The sequence below is a fragment of the Centrocercus urophasianus genome, unplaced genomic scaffold (genome assembly GCF_019232065.1).
Source record: "Centrocercus urophasianus isolate 14NV4802_14NV808 unplaced genomic scaffold, USGS_Curo_1.0 seq_9, whole genome shotgun sequence".
NCBI lineage: Eukaryota > Metazoa > Chordata > Aves > Galliformes > Phasianidae > Centrocercus > Centrocercus urophasianus.
Window position 1 is genome coordinate 13655407 of NW_024885532.1, and position 15388 is coordinate 13670794.

The window sequence follows — 15388 nt, forward strand, 5'->3', positions numbered from 1 at the left end:
GGGAGAGAAAACTTCAGGAATAAATATTTTATACAGTTTTATTGCTGTGATAATTTTTTGGGTTAATAGCAACTCTGTTTGGAATATGCCTTTTAAAGTTGCTTGACTAACTCATAGCATACTGTTCTCACAGCATCTTATTTTTTTTATATCTTGTGTCAGAAATAAGTATATATAGATTGTTATTTATAGCAGTTTAATATTAATTTTTCAAGTTAATAAGTGTTAAAACTGGATATGACAAAACAAGTTCACACTTCTTTCTCCTTCCAAAACACAAACAGTAAATCACAACCAAGCATAATTTCTGCTGTTATATATTGTAAAGGTTATGTTTATACTGTGAGTTGTGAATTAGATTAATGAGTTCTCTCAGCACCATAAACCTCCTCCACCAACACAAGAGCTAAAATGCAATAAATCACTGTTTATGTTCAGATATTTATGGGACAGCAAAGATTTAGGATTCCTCTAACAGGAAAACTACATGAATGCAAGAAGAAATAAAATTACAGCTTCTGTATGTTTTAGTGGATGAACGGGATAAGAGCTTGAACATTGTTCTCACTTCTCTATAATAAAGACAATAATTTATTAAAAGCAATTTCTATAATAAAGCTTTTAGGCAATGCCTTGGCCAAAGTTGCTATATACCAACCCAGTATGTTTTCTTCTTTTGTACTGCTGAGGAACAAGACTATTACATTTTACATCTTTTTTATGTTAATCTCTTTGGTGTGTGGAAAAAAAATAAATCGATCCTTTGAGTTGCATTCACCATGCACTGAACACATTAAAAAATCTTTATGTGAGCCTAAAGAGTATTACCTAATTCTACACATTCACTTTTGGGCATTCTGATTACTTTGGATGTGATTTCTCAATGTATTCTTTATAGAAAAGTATTATATTTTCCATCGTCAGTCTTTCCTTGTAATTTTCTTTCATCAACTATACATAAATTGTTTTATTATCTATCTAATTTTTAAAGAATTTTTTTTCCTATTTAATTTTTAATGTCTTAAAAATGTGAATTCAGAAACATTTTCATGATAATTTTATGCAAATGCACGTACCCACAAAAGTTTATAGTAATGCTTTATATTAATTGAGAAGTACCTGAAACTATAAGAAAAACATATAGCAATAGTGGAGCTTTTCATTTATCCAGAATTAACACTGACAGGCAGTTGTTCAAAACAGCAAAAAAAGGGAGGCATTCTTATCACATCACACTGGTAAATTTTTGAACTGATTGCTATAGAATGTCACAGATGACAAAACTTATACGAATTACAAAATCCCACAGAAAAGTTTAGGAAAAAAATATGCATCAAGATCAAAGATATAACTTGTGGTTTGAAGTCTGTAAATTACTTTTCTGAAAGTTAACAATCTGTGTTAATGAAAATACTGTTTCAGGCTTCATACTCAACAGCATTATGTTATAACAGCCAAAGTATCTACTGCTTACTATCAACAAAACATGAAATTTTATGATCCTTTGGTCTGGATCTTAATTTACATTGTTTTACAACTGCTGTGTTCTGCTGTCATGTCAGCTTGCAGAAACCAATCCACTGCTATCTCAGATCAGAAGCAGTAAAATAGCAGTAGTTTCTATGTTTTTTAAACGAAAGTGAGTACAAGATCTTTTCTACAAATAAAACTTGAAATTTACATGATAGGTTGAGAAAGAGTAAGGTTTTGAAGAAAAACAAATGACATATGACTCTTTTAAGATGGATCTCTTTTTCAAAAAAAAAAAAAAACTTTGAGAATCACAGTATTCCCAGAAACATATTGATATTTTATAGATACTATTTCAGATTGACAACTTCTTAAGGATCATCCATGTCTCTTTAAGAAAATAAATCTGCACTCTTAAATTCTATACTTTTCAAGAGGAAAATCACTCTATTGTCAAAAACAATTTCTGTTGCAGTTATTTCTCCTTTGAACCTCCAAAGGAAGTTTACACATCATGCTTATTATTTAAAACACAAAAACTGTTATTTATTTAATGTCAGTGAAAATTAATGAGACCTTCAGTCAATATATACCTCGGGGTGCTACATCTACATCCTACAAACACCTATTCCTATTCCTTTTCACTGACTGCTAAGAGAGTATATACTATAGTCTTCATTGAGATAGCCTATATGCAGTCTGCATGTAGTCAGATAATGACTTTCACCTGAGGAATAGTATTATTTTATACAGAATTAAGAAGAACGAGTGTTTCATTTGGGAAGCAGACATCTGAAATCAATGAAGTCCCCTCTAGAAGACTGCTATGCTTACATAGACAGTCCAAAATTATTTTTAAAATATATGTATTTCCCCAGTTAATCAACAATCCAAAATATTCTTCCTTAGATTTAGATCAATAACTCAGAGTAGTGCTAGAAAAACATCAGCTCAAAGATTCTAGTGAAGTCTAATTCCTTAGCACGCTACAAGTCATCTAGTTACAATAGTCATCTACTCAGTTCACCTTTCTTATTGGAAAAGAAAACAGTTACTGTAAGGCCCAGCAGATCAGAAGAAACAGAAGGATCAGCAGAATATTTTCAACTGAATAATTAATTATCCTGCTGATGTGATAGAACAGAATCATACCAAAGGGCTGATAATTCGTATCAGGTTTTTAATGAATTTTCTCCTTGTAGATAGCAACTGTTATATTTAAAAAAAAAAAAAAAAAAGAGAGAGAAATGAGCACAACCATATATACAAGCTAAATTATATCCATTCTCTGGTGATTATGGGCTGGACATTCTCGCAGAAAAACCTTTGAGAGCCAAATTCTCCAAATGTAAAATGAAATTAATATTTAGGATTTGGAAAAAAAAATAAAAGTCAAATGCATTAAAAAAGGAAATCACGCTGAAGCAAATTAAGCGCCAGTATTGACTTCATGCTATGATGTACATACTGAATCATAGAATTACCAAGGTTGAAAAAAACCTCTAAGATCATCCAGTCCAACCATCCACCTATTTCCCAATAAGCCGCATCCCTCAGTGCATCTAAACTCCTCTTGAACATCTCTAGGGATGGTGACCCCACCACCTCCCTGGGCAGTCTATTGCAGCACCTGACCACTTTCTCAGAGAACTATTTCTTAATGTTTAACCTGAATCTCCCCTGGCACAACTTGAGGCCATTCCCTGTAGTCCTATCTCTAGTTACATGGGAGAAGAGGCTGACCTCCATCTCACCACAGCCCACCTTCAGGTAGTAGTAGAGAGCTATATGCCACTCTGAAACTAATGCCTCCTATTTATTTCCATGAAAAGTACAACAGATAAAAAGAGCACAGTAACACTTTGGCAGAGCAAATTCTCAGCTACAAAACACTATTTTTCAACATAGTCAACACCATTAACAGATTCACACAGGGAAGCTGATCAAGACACTCTTCATTTTGTGGTATGGCAGCTGTACATGGCTGTCTGGAACATGTCTTTCATGTCACTGTCTCCACTGCTGAAACACAACACTCATCACCTCACTATAATATTATCCACTGTTTGGTCTCTATAAAAGTTCAGCAAATGCCTATGAATGCCAATGTGTGCAATTTCTTCTGCATAGAGGAATTTTGTCGTGCACCTTTACTAACTTCCATGACAGATGCCATTCTATCAGACTGCACCTCTACTGCCGTTTGTCACACAGCAACAATGTGTAACAGAATATTGATGGGAAGGCTCAGCCTCTACTGCCATACCACAAATGTCTGCTTCTTACATCATGGGCTGACATAATAAAATAGGAGACATTCCTTTCAGGGCTGCTCTCATATATCATAACCTGAGAAGCAGGGCTCTCAATGACAGCAAATCTTTTTCCAGAATGAGAGATACTCCAGCATGCTGTGTACTTGCTAGTACAGAGTATGTAGACAGTGAACCTAGGAGCTTAGAAAACCAAGGAGCAAACTCTTCAAGAATTAGCTGTATGAGGAAACTAGCAGCAGTAACAATAGACAAGAAAAAAAAAAATAGAATAGAGACCCTTTCTGTGCAGCAATGTTTCTGCCCATGTTTCACACATCCATTGGAATTATATCATGATAAGGTATTTAATCAACACACTTAAGCAGGAGTACTATGACGTGCTGTCCTCTTTCAAAGACTTAATCCATCTTTCATGAAATATTAGGACAAAAAAAAAAAAAAAGAAAAATTATAAAATAATAAAATAATGAAATAATGAAATAATGTGCATGTTTCAAATTAATAGAATCACTGAATTGTTTCATTTGGAAAGGACTTTAAAAACAATCTAGTTCTACCCCATCTTTCATAGCCAGGGACATGTTCCACTAGATCACTTTGCTCAATGCACCTTCCACCCTGACCTTGAACACTACCAGGGATGAGGCATTCACAACTCCTCCAGACAACTGTTCCAGCAGCTTACCACTCACATTATAAAAAATTTCTTCCTAATGTCCAATTAAATCTACCCTCTTCTAGTTTAACATTAGTCCTTCTCTTTTTCCTACACTGCCTGATAGTCTCTGTCCATCATTATTTAAGGTTTTCTCTAAGTACTGAAAGGTTGCAGTATAGTCTCTGTAGAGCCTCCCCTTGTCTGCCTCAACTCTCAGAGAGTCTTTGTAGGAGTGGTGCTCCAGACCTCTAATTATTCTCATAGCCCTCCACCACACTTATTCCAAAATGTCCATGTCTTTCTTATCCTGGGGACCCCATATTCAAACGCAGTCCTCCAGGTGGGCTCTCATGAGAGCAGAATAGAGAGGGAGATTCACATCTCTCAATCTACTGGTCACAATTCTGTATCTGTGTTTGGAATTACCTTAACCCAAATGGAAAACTTTGCTCTTGAGCTTGTTGAACTTACATGAGCTCACCACTCAAGTCTATGAAGATCGCTCTGGATAGTGTCTTTTTCCTATAACATGTCAACTATACCACTTATCTTGCTATCATTTGTAAATTTGCTGAGGGTACACTCAGTCCCACTGTTCATGTTACCAACAAAAAAATTAGCCGGTCCTCATTCCAAACTCAGTGGAACACCACTCATCACTGGTCTTCACCTGAAAATTGAACTGTTGAACGAAACCCTTCAAGTATAGTCATCCACACAATTTCTTATCCCCTGATTGCTCCATCTGTCAAATCCATCTCTTTCCAACTTGGAGACAAGGATGTTGTGCAGGGCAGTGTCAAATGCTTTGCATAGGTCCAAGCAGATGGCTTCAGTTTCTTCCTTTAAGTACCAGTGTTGAAACACATTTTAGAAGGCCACCAAAATTGTCAGGCACAATTTGCCCTTAGGTGAAGCAACACTGACTGTCACCAGTCACCTTTTTGCTTTCTATGTACCTTACCATAGTTTCCATAAGGATCTTCACTATAATTTTGCCAGGCACAGTGCAACTGCCTGGACTGTAGTTCCCTGGTTCTTTTTTTTTTTTTTTTTTTTTTTTTTTTTCCATTTTAATAATGGTTTTAAAAAGTTTTCCGTTTTCCAGTCCCTGGGAACTTCACCAGACTGCCATAATTTTTCAAATATGATGGGTAGCGGCTTAGCTTTTTCATCTGCCATTTGCTTCTGGACTCACCAATGCATCTCATCCTTTTATTACCAACATATATATATAGAAGATTTTCTTTTTGACCCTGATGTCCCTGGGCAGACTTTACTGTATCAGGACTTCAGCTTTCCTAATCTAATCCTGGGTGTTCAGACTGTTTCTCTGTATTTCTCCCAGGCTACCTGTGATAAAAATGCAATTTTAATCAATATAGCTGACAAACTGTGGTAACACCAGCTCTTTATGTCTTAATTAAGAAACTTTTTAGTCATTTGGATATGCAATTACTCATCTCTGCAGATTTTCTATAAGAGTTTACCACCCAGAATCTTTGAGTTTTTAGCATATAAAGGCTAGCAATCTATCCATCTCATTAAAAGCTAAGTTTCAGAGTATTTATAGATCCATCAAATTTCCAAGCTGTGCTTCTTGCCTGGGATGAGAACATTGTTATTACATTCATCATCCCCAGTATATGCCACCAACTATCTCAGGCAATTTTCTCTCCAGATTTTTACAAATGGTTTGTTCATGAATGCTGACTTCATTCTTAACAGTTCGGTTTTAATAAGATAAAAACAAAAGCTAAAATCCACTAACATTGAAACTATATTGGCTGGTTCTGCTATTTTTTTCTTTCTTTTTTTTTTTTTAACCTTTCTCCAAGTAAAGTACTATTGCATTTTTTGCTATTTTGTATAAGAGAGAAGCAGTTTCTCTCATGATAAAAAAAATAAAGAAAAATATATGCCAAAGAGAGAATAAAAACAACTTCTGTTTGTTGACTAAAATTCCAGTAAGTAACCTCTCTCAGTGTTGTGCTTTACTTTGTTTACTAAACCTACAAAACATGCTATATTAAGTACATCAAGTACAATCACGCTAGATTTGATCCAGTACAAGTTCTCATTCTACAGCGGTAAGGTCACACACAGAAGTGTTAAAATAAAAGGTCATTTAAATTCCATAGCAACAAGAATAACATTTTTAAAAACAGAGATATATAGCTAGACTATATTTTATATAACTCATGTTGTTTTGCTTAAGATAATTATGCCATTTTTCCTACTTTTCTGCCCTTTAGAAAGTGTTATGGTCAGAAAATGTTCTACTTCCATTTCTCATAAGGAAATAATTTTGTAAGACAACAGTTTCTTCCCCAGTGGTTTTGTGTGTGTGTGTGTTTACAAGTATATCCCAGTTTCTTTCTGGAGAATTAGGCTATATTTTTGGATAGTGGAAATCTACATGCAATTTAAGTGCCCAGATATTCTCATTACATATCTGAGATACTACACTAAAATGTTGATATTGTGTGACATATTTTATAACGATTAATGGATGATCACTTGCAACTTGCTGTAGCTGAGCTGCAATACACCAATGTGCTGATGGGTTAATAGGAGAAGAGATAGTCGTATTACATATGCAGAATATACATTTCCATCTAAATTACTGTGACCATACTCTACCTATACTACATTAGGTGACAAAATGGTAAGGGAACTGTCTAAAGTAGTATTCAAATAATTGCATTTCATTGTGAAATTGTGGATTATTTATTGAATACTTTATTGGAATTCTGAAATAGAAAGTTCATCCTCTTATTCCACTTGTGTTTATAGTTATTTACCATTTGATGAAGTAATGCTGTTAGGTCATACATTAGCTTGGACTTGATTATATCATTTGCTGAAGCAAAATCTGATAAAATATAGATTAATATATAAAAACAGTAGGAGAGTTTGAAGCAAAGTGTGATAAAATCATATTGAAATCATACACTAGAGATTTTAATTACATTGAGTACCCTCCTAAGAAACGGAATATAGAGTTTACACCACAGTCCTCTTTGTGAATCTTAGAAGAGGAAAGCAGGTGCAGTGTGCATTATATATAAAAAAGGTTGTGGTTTGATACAATGCTGCAGTAATATTTGGCCATACAAAAAACTTTGCAAAATTCATTTTCACCACCAAAAACTTTTGAATGAAATCAATTTACATTACTTCCTACATTTCTTACCGTAAAACTTTTGGAACCAGCAACATTCAGGGCCTATGTGTTATGGGGACATGAGTTTATCTTTCAGCTAATATTTTGAATTCTGCACCAGATATTATCTCTAGATGATCACTGCTTTGTTAGTTTGAATTAACTGAGTCATCTAACTACTTGACAGGCTTTTAACATATTTATAAACTGGCAACTGCAGGAGTGTTTCACTGTTAAAATTTCTTCCCACAACTAAGAAACTTCTTAGAGTCGTCTTTCAGGATCTCTCATTTTCCCTTATGGCAATCCTTCCTGGGTCTACATAAGGGTCTTGCTGTGTTAATCATTTCTTTTATCACACACTTCTTCTGGACAAATACTTATTAGACAGTTTGGCATATGGTTGTATGGTAATAAGTGTGATTAATTTTAACTTACTATAACTATCTGAAAGATGAGACTTCTAATGTAAGCTATTTTAGATCTCTATGGAAGAAGAGAGAAATCAAAAGAGAAAGAAAGTGACACATGTCTGCTTAGGTACTGAAGCTGGATAACACACCTTTCAGGTGGCCTACCTTTCCCCATTAACCAACTGCAGTGAAAATCATGAAAATAGCCTAGCCTAGACTTTGAAACAATCTATAGCGTTTAGTTTATATACCTCAGCATCCTGTTCCAACAAGCTTCCTGTAAACATAAATCTGAAATGAAAGATGAAGTGAAAGATGAACTTGGTATCATTCTGAGTTCCACTTTATGAATGGATAGAAATATTGTTAATTCAATTATGAAGTAACTTGGTATTTGCTTTCTGCAGTTCAGGCAGTGTTTTTTGGACAATATAATCCATCAGTGGAACAAATTTAACCCATTAGCATATATGGTGTTTCTTAATTTCCAAATGCATAAAGCTCAACACATGTAAACCAGTAATCTGAATTTTTCACTGGAAGATACAATGACAATACAGTGAAGATTAGAAGACTTCTCAAAATCTTAGAACAGATTTTTTTCTCCCTTATATTTTCATAGAAACCACATTTGATATGAATGATACAAATAGTAAATTCAATATTAAATGTAGTCTGAGTCTGGCTTTTGTTTATTGTTATATTATTTTCAATAATCAGATCAGGTAACAGACTAAAATACAAAGATCATAACCATACTAACACTCCAGACTTAAATTAGAAGCGACACTAAGGAGACAAAAATACCTATGTGAAAAGAGAATCTTAATTGTGATCTAGTTGGTTTTATTAGACTTAATTAGGTCAGTGGAGCTGACCTAATTTTTTAATTAATAAATTGATTCAAGGCGACCACATGAATTGCCAGACTTTCATAAAACAGGCAAAATCATTATATTGTAGAGATTACAGAACAGTTTGTAACTAGTATTTTTTTCATTTAAATTACTAGGTTCTTACAGAACAATTATAAACTATGTTGCAGTGTAACCATAATGTAGGTGTTACTTATTATGGAGTTTTATATCTATCTATATAGATAGATTTTTTTTTTTTTCTACCAAGTTCTTTCATCTTTATTACATTGGAAAAGCTTATAGGTATATATATTTATCTCCCTTTTCCTGTATATTTTTCAAATAGAAAGTACAGATAATTTTAGCAAACAGGGCACATTATCAAGACCATGGGTAAATTTCCCAGAAGTTTTTTTTCTAATAATGCCTTACAATCAGAATAGTTATTCTTTATAATCAATTCCACTGCTGTTATTTTAATTATTTTCACTTTTATGTTGCCTTAGAGAAGATTAAGTATTCCTAATAATTAGAGAACTTTTTAATTGGTTTTGAGTATTATAAATAAATCATCAAGATATTTCCCTGAAAAAAATAATTCTTTGTAGACCTGATGAACTATTTCATATTCCCACAGGAATTTTGAACTCACTTGGGATTTTACCACTAAGATAAGGCATAACTTTTTAATATCCCTTAAAATTTGAAAATTAGTGCCATACACAAATGGACAAGAGAAGCAGGAGCCTTGTCTGTCCTGAAAACTTTTGTACAGAGTGCATGTACCCCAGAAAGCCTAGAATACTTTTTTTTTTTTAAATCCAGTATGTATAACTATATTTAATATAAATTTTAGATTTCATGTCATTGAGTGGTATGATTTTTTCTTGCAGCCACCTCAACATAAGTTCCCATGTGAGAGCGTGCTAGTATGTGTTAGCGTATACTTTAAGAAAATACTCCTCTACAGAACGACTCAATACAGAATTACATCTGTGTAACTAATCAAAATTCCAAGTTTATGGACATTCTCCGTAGAAGAAACCAAACACAATTACAGATAGAAAAATGTCTTCCAGTTGTAAGTTAAATGGTATTTACCATCATTGGAACTGACTCATGGTGTTACTATTATGAATCTTCTCAGCACATAAGTTTATGATGTTGAAAGAACCCCATGATGTAAATCTACTGTTGACAATAAGACCAGGACTGGATGCTTCCTATGCGTTCCTCATGGAATTAATTGATGATTAAAATGAAAACAAGATTTTTTTTTAGAATCTTAGTACTTTCTTTGAATCGTGTTTCTTCATGTCCCTGGGGGAAGCAAAACCATACGGTAGGGTGCTTTCATTCATAAACCTCAGTATGTTAACTAGTACCATTTTTTACTTTTCTCATCCTAACTTTTGACTGCATTACTTTCTAGTTGTCTTTTTCATGAATATTTTGTTCATAATTCCTTTAGCAAGATAACTGAAAAGTAAATATGGAGAGAGAAAGAAGTGCAAAAGGGTGAAAAAATATATGCAATGTTTCAAATACGTAGCTGAAGTTTTAAATTGAAGGTTGACAGTCAGATATGCTTCAGAATTCCAGTACTTACTTCATCAGCTCGTAACTACAATTTCCTAATTATTATCTCCAGTGGAATAATAATGTTTTATGCTCTCACTTTTTCCTACAAGAAAGGATTACAGTATCTGCAATGTTATTGTTTTTCTTTGTCTCAAGATTCAGAAGACAAAGCTATTTTCCATATTATCCTTTGCTACATGCTATCTGTCCCGGCTGCTACTGTATTGTTAAGTTTTGTATTTAATGACTTTGTTTTCCTTCTTATTTTCTTCTTTGCCAATTATTATAGCTTTTCTACACATTTTATTTTTTAAATTATTTTTACTCCATATGCAGAGAAAATAAAATTAAGACAATCAAATTTCAGTTTCTTTTCAGTGTGGCAGATCAGTTCTCACAATATAACACCTCAGGAATTTGTTTGCTTTAATCTTGATTTAAAAAAAAAATCACAACTGCCTGCATGTACTGAACTAAATGAATTACTTATTAGTAAGAAGCTGTAAATAACGCAAGTAGGAAGCGATAAGGTTCTTTCATACTGAGTGCTAACAAGAAAAATGAGAGAGGGTCAGTAGAGTAATTATGAGTAATTTTTGAAGGGGAAAATCTTCCATTCAAAGGTGAACCAACCACACACAGACTAGAAGCTGCCGATATAGTACAGGAATTTGTAGCATATTTGTAAAGAGACATAAACACAGATAAATCAATCCTTTTCTAGTTAAAGTGTTTATGAGGTTGGGGAAATTTCAGATATTTAAGGAAAATTGTTTAAACTGTATCTAGCACCATAGATATCAAGTTTATAAATATATATATATATTGTTTAATATTCTATGAACCTTGAGTGAATCAGCAATTAGATCTATTTTGCTATAGAAAGCTTTGCCAATTCACCATTAACTACTAACATCAGTGTAAAGAGTTCACAGGTGCTAAGCTCTGCTATGCCTGTTACGATAATTTTATCAGAAAATATGGGTTTCAGTGCAGAGATCCAGTCTGTGAGTACTGGAATGGTATAGAGCTACCCAGAGAGGAATAGAGAGGAATAAGACCTTTTCCAATGGTCTATACTTTAAAGGAACTGAATGACTCTAAAGTTGCAACTGTACAGTAACTGGAATAGTAATTTCTTGGCTAGTACTAGCTCAAGCAGTACACTTGTCCCTGCTGTGCGAATAGCAACTGCCAAAATCAATGCTCATTTTCAGCCACAGACAAAAAGCTCTGAGTTTCTCCTTGTGCTGTTCTGCAGCTCTTCCAATTCTCTCTGGCAAGATGGGCAAATTAAATAAAAAAAAATAAAAAATAATAAAAAAAAAAAAGCAGAGAAAATTTAGAATTAATGCAAAGACTCCAGCTGAACCAGGTACCTAAGTACACTCTCTCACTAGTAAGAATATGAGCTCCTGATTCACAGAACAATATGCTATTGTGTTCCAACCAAAATTTTTACCATCATTACCCAGAGACAATTTAAAATATATATAAATGTACATAAGAGTTCTAATTGCAATGTTCACCAACAAATGAAAAATATATATCTCATAAAAATATAATATATTATATAATATTATATATTATAATATATTATATTATATAATATATAAAATATAATATTAAAATATATATCTCATATATATATATCTCAAATACAGTTTAAAAAACAGACTTTTTTAGCTACACTATACTCTCTGTGATGTTCTTTTTCTACATTGTAAAGAAAAATTAATAAGGATTACCTTATTCATGGAACAATATACTACAAATGAAACATCAGAAGAATAGACCTCTGTAGCAGATCATATTGTAATGCCTGCATTACATTGCTACAGCCTAAGATTTTTGTACCTATATCTTCATTTTACATGCAAGGTTGGTAATGATTGTGAATATAATATATTTTATTTGGATTTGCTGCAAGACTTTGATCAAGTTTTACATGACAGGACACAGCTTAAAGCTACAAATTTGAAAGATCCATATTAAGACACACAAAAAGGATAATAAAAAAAAAAAAAAACGTTAAAAATAGACTAGTGATTATGTTTTGGAAAAAAATAAATTACTGTGATTTTATGTGGGTCAGTGTTCATGTCGGAAAGTGTTAATATCTGAAGAATGTGTGAAATAAGCAACAATACCTCAGTAACTGCTCAGAAACGCAAAGAAGACACTAAGAAGAGAGGTGAGCTGTAGCTTCCTACAGCGGATAAAGTGTGGGAGGGTTTGAGGTACCTCTTCTTCATGAAGCATGACCACATTTTTCAGGGATAATTTTTGCCACACTCAGTAATTTCACTTTTTCTGCACTCGGAGTATTGCAGTCAGCAGCTCAATGTCAACTGAAAACCAGTGATAAGTGGCATTCCTCAGGGATCGGTACTGGGACAGGGGCTATTTAAGACCTTTGTAGATGATATGGACAGTGGGATGGAGTGCACCCTCAGCAAGTTGCAGACGCTACCAAGATGAGTGGTTCAATCAATACGTTAGAGGGAGGGGATGTTATCCAAAGGAAGCTGGACTGGCTTGAGAGGTGGACCCATTGCAGCCTCATAAATTTTACCAAAGCGCAGTGCAAGGTCCTGCACCTGGGTTGGGGCAATCCCAAGCATAGATACAATTTTAGTGGAGAATGGCTTGAGGGCAGACCTGAGGAGAAGGATTTGGGGTGTTGGTTGATGAAAAACTCAATGTAAGCTGTCAATATGAACTTACAGCCCAGAAGACCAACCATATCCCACGGTGCATCAAGAGAAGCATGACCAGTAGATCAAGGGAGATGATTCTGCCCCTCTGCTCTCGTGAGATCTCATCTGGAGTACTGTGCCCTGTTCTGCGGCCACTAACATAAGAAGGATATGGAGTTGTTTCAGCAGGTCCAGAAGAAGGCCACAGAGATGATCGGAGGGCTGGAGCACCTCTCCTATGAGGACAAGCTGAGAGAATGGGGCTTTTCAGCCTAGAGCAGTGAAGGCTCCATGGGGACCTAACAGCAGCCTTACAGTACTTGAAGGGGGCCTACCTGGGAGCAGGAGAGGGACTTTTTATAAGAGCATGTAGTGATGAGGGAAAATGGTTTTAAACTGGAAGAGGGTAGACTTAGACTAGATTTTAGAAAGAAATTCTTCGCTGCAAGGGTGGTGAGACGCTGGAACAGGTGGCCCAGAGAGGTTGTGGATGAGCTCTCCCTAAAAGCATTCAAGGCAAGGCTGGATGGGGCTTTGAATCTGGTGTAGCAGAAGTTGTCCCTGTCTATAGCAGGAGGGCTGGAACAAGGTGAATTTAAAGGTCCCTTCCAACCCGAATCATTCTATGATTCTATAATTCTGTGATAATTTGTGTGGCACAGCAAGTATGTTAGGCAGTCTGAGTTTATGACTAGGATTATGACTATGAAAAGTTATTGCCTCCACATGTGCTTCGTACATTCACTTTCCCACTCACTGTCTCATGACCTGTATCATTCATGTGATCACTAGTGCTGTCCCCAAGGTTCTGCCATGGGGCAGAGGAGAGGTAAGAATATGTTATGTCATTGAATTTCCTCTCCTGGATGAAAATCCATCAGTGTGCTCTGATGTCAGTCTGTTAGTTTATAGCACTGAAAAGAAATATATCAATATAATTACGTCGAAGTCTATAGGCCTTTAAAAATGTTTGTTCTAAAAAAGTTTTTTTTTTATTTTTTATTTTATTTTCACATTCGTTTTTGTGCATGTCTCAAATGAAAAGTAAACTGATAAATCCACATGCTAAGATGTAAATAAACTAGACTACGTATCTTTACAGCTCTTTCAGGACAACACAATATATTGACCTTTTGTTTTCTTTTGAGTTTTATCCAGATTAAAGATTTGGAGATAGTAAACATGGTGAGAGCTGTGGCATTCCTAACTTAAGGTAGAAATATATTTCTGAAATAACCAAATTTTGGTAAATCTTGTAGCTTTTCTCACACTTGAAAACTTTTCCTTTCCACCACAGGACTTTCCATCATAACTCTCCTGGAATTAACTAAATCAAATTGGTTTTATAATCTTAATATATCTCTGGACACACACAGGGTCTGGGGCACATCTTTTTCTCCTTCTCTAGCCTTGGTGTCTGTGGGACTGTTCCTTACATTTCTTCCTCACTACTCATTGACTATGTGACATTTTCTTCTCTTTCTCAAAGACGGTTCTACTTTGGCTACTATGTCAAGCCATATCGTGTAGTTGGAACCATCTGGAATCATCTTCATCTGTCACAGGCAGCCCCTGGTCAACACACATGTTCACTTGTCATGTGCAGAATATCTTTACTTCATAGGGATAGTAAATCCAAGAAATCTTTCTGCCTATGAAGTTCTTTCTCTACTATAACCAGAGATCATTTGTATATTGAGAGTTTGTGAAGAGAAGCTGATTTGGATGTGTGATAAGTATGGCTGTGTTTAGTGTATATATATATAATATATATATTAATATATTAGTAGTAGTATTAGTAGTATATAAGTATACTACTAAATGTTTAAAATTTGTGGATATTTCTTGAACAAAAAATTAGAATAGAAAAGAGAGCTAAAACTGTGACAATCTTCTTGTTCAAAGATCAGTTATATTAATAGTCCAAGTTCAGCATAAATATTCGCTTTTCTTTTAGTTGAGTTTTTCTTGTGAAAACATGTTCTTCTTGAACACTGAAAATGATTTTCCTTACCTCCGGATGCTTACTAGATTTTTTCAAAAGTGTGAAGTTTATACATTTTAGTTTTTAATGTTATGTATTATGCATAAATATTCCTCTCATACTTGTCTCAATCCAAATAACACCGTCTCATAGTGAGTTTTATTCACCAACTAGTACTTCCTCTTTACACAAAGGACTTTTTTCTTTGCTTTACTTTTTAGTCTATTGATTTTCAGTACTGTTGGTTGCTCATCAGTCCTTGTATGTGAAAACAGAGAACGTAA